Source organism: Podarcis bocagei (genome assembly GCF_964188305.1).
Source record: "Podarcis bocagei genome assembly, chromosome: 10".
Taxonomy (NCBI): domain Eukaryota; kingdom Metazoa; phylum Chordata; class Lepidosauria; order Squamata; family Lacertidae; genus Podarcis; species Podarcis bocagei.
Window position 1 is genome coordinate 67957109 of NC_138135.1, and position 6000 is coordinate 67963108.

Consider the following 6000-nt stretch of genomic DNA (forward strand, 5'->3'; position numbering starts at 1 on the left):
ACAACTTAGAAACCCAGCAAAAAAGTGTGCTATAAGCCAAATTCCCCCTGAGTGGGGTTTGGAATAGGGCTAGCTTAAACTGGCGTAGGGACGCGGGTGGCGCTGTGGTCTAAACTACAGAGCCTAAGGCTTGCCGATCAGAAGGTCGGCATTTCGAATCCCCACAATGGGGTGAGCTCCTGTTGTTCGGCCCCAGCTCCTGCCCACCTAGCAGTTCAAAAGCACGTCAAAATGCAAGTAGATAAATAGGTACCGCTCCAGCGGGAAGGTAAACAGAGTTTCCGTGCGCTGCTCTGGTTCGCCAGAAGCGGCTTAGTCATGCTGGCCACATGACCCGGAAGCTGTCTGCAGACAAACGCCAACTCCCTTGGCCTATAGAGCAAGATGAGCGCCATAACCCCAGAGTCGTACGCGGCTGGACCTAATGGTTAGGGGTACCTTTACCTTTAAACTGGTGTAACTTATTCTGGGGTAAAATATTTTGACTTTTTATAGTTAGGACTGCTCTGTAAGTGTTTTTACACATTGAAGAGGGAAAGCTCAGCATGATGGCATTTTTTTGTGGCAACCTTTTGTTCTGAGAGCTCTAGTTTTGCCCTTAATATAGCTCCTCTTGGTGACATTTCATGTAAGATGGAAATGCAAACATTCCTGAAAGCAATCAGCCTTAAGCTCTCTTTGTCCATTCCAGAAACTTCTGTACAACCATTCTTTGCTGTACAACTCCCAACTTTTGTCATTTCTCCATTTCCACACTGTTATACTGCAGTGGAGACAGATTTTCCCCGTGAAGTTAATATCTGTCAAATGAAACTAGATAAAATGCCCAGAATGTGTTGTCCAGATGGTCTGTACTTGTGAGGATTTTTTTCATGCAGGTTTGCTGATAATTATAACCACCGCAAATTCTTTCAGCTCCTACTTCCTAACTCATGATTGGTCAACAATAGCCTTGTGAAGGCATTGAGCATTAGGTCTCCTAAACCCAAACAGATTAACAAACATGAGCTAAACACCTGCTCACTCCTGAACGGGCTATGTTAGGTCAAAACAAGCTTCTGCCCATGGGACAGGTCTATAAGCTCCATGAACATGCAAAAAGGCATCTTTTATTAAGAATAGAAAGAACAAGCAAACGGCAGGGTGATCATAGAAAAGTAAGACATATCCAAGCTGCGATACAACATATTTTTCACACCTATGTGTTAAAATAAAACATTGACTTGAAAGACTCCTCATATGGAAAACCTATGTTCCGAAAGGAATGTATAAAATGGCCCAATGCCTTTTTTATTATTACACAGACAGAACAATGCAGTTATCATAAAATGTACTTGAAAGTGTAGAGGTAAGTCTGAGAGTAGGAAAAGACAACATGGTAACTTCCAGAAGTTGTGGACTACAATTACCATCATTCCTGACCCCAGGTCAGCAATGGTAAATCCTTTTGCAGGCGTTGACAATCAGCTGAATGCATTCAAGCTGGGCTGCCAATTGTGCTCCCAATTCTTCTTGTTTGAAAGTGGGTCTCCTGGTGTCCTACATATCTGTCAAAGTGAGCCTTAGGGTAGGACTGCCATTTCTGAGGTTTTGCAAAAATTAGCTCAAGAACTTTTGTGTCTTGATCTTCACTTTTTTGAAATATGGCAACTGTGGGTTAAACCACTGAGCCTAGGGCTTGCCGATCAGAAGGTCTGGAGTTTGAATCCCCACGATGGGGTGAGCTCCCATTGCTCGGTCACTGCTCCTGCCAGCAGTTCAAAAGCACGTCAAAGCGCAAATAGATAAATAGGTATCACTCCAGCAGGAAGGTAAACGGCATTTCCGTGCGCTGCTCTGGTTCATCAGAAGCGGCTTAGTCATGCTGGCCACATGACCCAGAAGCTGTAGGCCGGCTCCCTTGGCCAGTAAAATGAGATGAGTGCCGCAACCCCAGAGTCGGCCACGACTGGACCTAATGTTCAGGGGTCCTTTTACCTTAGGGGTTAAAGGAGCTTAGGATCAGGCCCGCCATCAAGATCCTGATCACCACCCCTGCCATGGACATGGCAGTCATCATCCAAAATGGGATTGTTTCTGTTGCTGGCATTGGTCTTCAACTGGGGTTGAAGTCAAATCACTGGAGAATCACAGCATCTGAAGTGATCACTCCAGGGTGCAAGTCTGGGCAGTGTGTATGGAGGTCCTGGGCTGCCCAGATGACAGGACACCCCTCTTGGCCTCATTGAGATGGTCCAAAGGAATGTAGAGAAATACATTTGGCACCAGATTGACTGCAGGAGTTACTGGAAGAAGGTACACAAAGTGACATTCAACTGTCTTATGGATTCCACTCCAGATTCGTGTTGAGTTTACTCCATAGCCTTTTCTTGTCCTGAAGCAGCAAATAGATTTTCCCTCATGAACCCAGAAGCAGATCTCCTTAACATCAGAAAATATGTCCTGCCTTCTGGTTCTGTTGGCCATGAAAGAGCATCATCATGCAGATAGTGATGGGTGTATTTGCCATCTATTTGCCATCTACTTTGTATGTGTTCACCCACAAACTGATACTTTGTCATTATTCATTGATATGTAAGGTTTAAAAAAAATCCACATGGAAATTCACACTAAAATATGTCACTACACCGTCCCCACCCAAAATGCTTGTTTTCAAAACATATTACAATGCATCTGAATTGCCACAGACAGTGTTGCAACATTCAGAGAAACTTTGTGTTGGGTTGATAGCTGAGTTCTGTTCTGCACATTAGCCTAAGATGTGCAGATCTGGTGTCTGCTTTTGCTGTCTTTCATGGTCGCTGCTTATTGGCCATGCTGGCCCGGGGCTTACTTCTTCTTCTTCTTCTTCTTCTTCTTCTTCTTCTTCTTCTTCTTCTTCTTCTTCTTCGGTGATCACTCATAGCCTAGTAAGATTGTCTTCCATAAACACAGTTTTAACAATGAGTCCGTAAGTGACTGTGGAGGCCAATCCTGGATCCACACCTCCTTCCACAGTGGGGACATTGGTTTCTGGATGGGAGTTGATTACGATGTGGATTTGCCAAGCGTGCCTTCCTCTTACCATGTTTCTCCCTTGTATCCTTTTTTTCGAGTGTCTTCAAAGCCCATTACACCTTTGGTAAAGGTTGTTCTCCAATTAGAGTGCTTGCAGGCAAGTTTTCCCCAATTGTTGTTGTTTATACTACATTTTTAAAAATTTGCCTTGAGACAATCTTTAAATATATTTTGTTGACCACCAGCATTACGCTTTCCATTTTTAAGTTCAGAATACAGTAGTTGCTTTGGAAGACAATAAGCAGGCATCTGCCCAACATGACCAGTCCAACGAAGTTGATGTTGAAGAATCATTGCTTCAATACTGGTGATTTTTCCTTCTTCCAGTACACTGATATTAGTTCGCCTGTCTTCCCAAGTGATGGTTAAAAATTTTCAGAGACACCGTTGATGGAATCTTTCGAGGAGTTGGAGATGGTGTTTATAAGTGGTCCATGTTTCACAAGCATACAGTAAGCTTGGTAGTACAACAACATCTAGAGGACACCATGTTGACTATTCCTGGTCTAGAGGTGCTTTGGAATCTATCCTTTAGCTCAGGGGTGAACCATGACCCTCCAGAATTTGTGTGCCTCTGCAACTACCATCACTCCCAAGAAGCACGACCATTAGCCAGGGATGATGGGAGTTTATGAGCGACACAGAGTCTACACTCCTACTCTAAACTTTTTCATTGGTGTGTCAGCCGGATCATTCAGCAACCTTTATTCCCCCCCCCCCAAAAAAAATGATACAGTATTAAACCTCATGTTCCCATTCTTCACTGCTGCAACTGAATAAAAATTATGTAGGAGGTTGAATTTGGTGATTGATTCTTTTCATTTAAAATACAGATGGCTCCACTTTTGATAGCTCTTTTAAAGAAGCGATATAAAGTTCATAACCTGTCAGCTGCTATATAATATTCTGATTTGCCAGTGAAGGAGGTCAAATTACTGCAGGGAGGAAAAAATCCAGAGCGCGCGCACACACAATACTGAATTTAAACAAGCCTAGTGAACACATATTCCCTGTGGAATATAGACTTGCCTCGGATTCTGAAACAGGTTATAAATTGAACCACCTTATTTGGACAGCAGCAGTTAGAACTTAGGAGAGCTTTTATTAAAAAAAAGTTTCTTGAATTTGTTCTCATTATCGTACTCTTTAAATCCAAACGGTTAAAAACTATATTTAAAAACCCATCTGCATAAAAAATATAATGGGTTGTAGATCACAGAAGCTGCAAAGAAAAATCAAAAGTAAAATTGCATATTTACACTGGAGAACTGATTACGAAGCAAACCAAAACATTTTCAAGGAAAATAGGGACAAAGCAGCTTGAAATTCTATTGTTTAAACACATTGCAATCAATCAAATGACTAATTCTACCTCTGCAATATGCCAGTTACAAATGGCAGCAACTTGCATTAATGGTGTATAATTCATCTTTCCTTTGAAAGCTGAAATGTTTTTGATAAGCCAAACATTGATGAAGGTAATGTATTTGAGGTAAAATATAATTAATATTCCAATACGGAATACTTTTTCTTTTAAAACAACAAGCTTGTCTTTCAAGGACACATTAAATCATAGGTGTTTTTTTCTTAGCAAATGCAATGAGTCAAAGAGGGAATAGTATTTTCAGGAAGTATGGATTGTGGTGGGTTAGAAGCACTTAGATCCTGCAAATAAACACCTTTTAAAAATAAACAAAAAATCCTGATACTAACTTTTTGTTTTAAGCTAGTTATAAAACATTATATACAATTATATCTTATATAATATATAATTATATACACCAATACAGTGGTACCCCGCAAGACGAATGCCTCGCAAGACAAAAAACTCACTAGACGAAAGGTTTTTCCGTTTTCGATTTGCCTCGCAAGACGAAATTTCCCTATGGGCTTGCTTCGCAAGACGAAAACGTCTCGCGGCTTTGTTTCCTTTGTCTAAAAAAAAAGACACGTTTTGTTTATAAAGTTAATTTATTTTCCCTTCAATTTTTGAACTGCTCTTTACAGTATGTGTGACTTTAAAGAGCAGTTAATAAACTGTTGTTGTACCAAATTTGGCTTTGTTTGGACTTTTTTTGACCATAGGAACGCATTAATTGATTTTCAATGCATTCCTATGGGATTTTGTGATTCGCAAGACGAAAAATTCGCTAGACGACAAAACTTGCGGAACGAATTAATTTCGTCTTGCGGGGCACCACTGTAGATACTATTATATTTGGAGACTTCCAGGTTAGCGCGATCGACTAATGGCGGATTCCCTCCGAGCTCCGGAGGGAATCGGCTTGACAGGGGGCTGGGTCTTGCCGTGCCGGCGACACGGGGACCCTAAAAAACCACGGGCACGGAGCCCGTGGACATGGTGACTCAGCTGGCACCGTTAGCGCCCTCCTGACTCGTGAAGGAGCCTTTTTAAAGGCTACGGAACGGGTGCCGGGGAGCGGCGTGGTGCTGTGAGTCCTCCGCTTCCCCTGCCGAGCGTAGCCGCATGCCATTTGTCGGAGAGCGCTGACTTCTTCCTGCCAAAATTTGGACTTAAAATCAAGAGCAACAACCCGTGAGTAACTTGGAAATTGGACTATAAATAAATTCGGTTTTGGATTTGGTACGAGCGGGGGAGGTGGGAAAAAAAGGAAGTCCGTCTCCCCCCTATTGTAAACAGCTTAAAGCAAGGATCTGTCATCTAAGATTACGAGAAGAATTGTTGTGATTGGACAAAAAATATAAATTCCACGGTTTTAAAGGACTAAGCTAGTGTGCTGGAGGACAAGAGTTTATTTGTTTGGATTAAATACCACCTTTCTCAAGCCCGGGAGTAACCCGTGAAAAGAGCCTGCTGAGGATTTACAGAAAACTTTTGACAGCTGTCAAACTAGCTGTCAAAGTTGGGAAAACTGAAAGCTTAAATTTTAACCGGTTATATTGTTACAAAATATTGAAAGT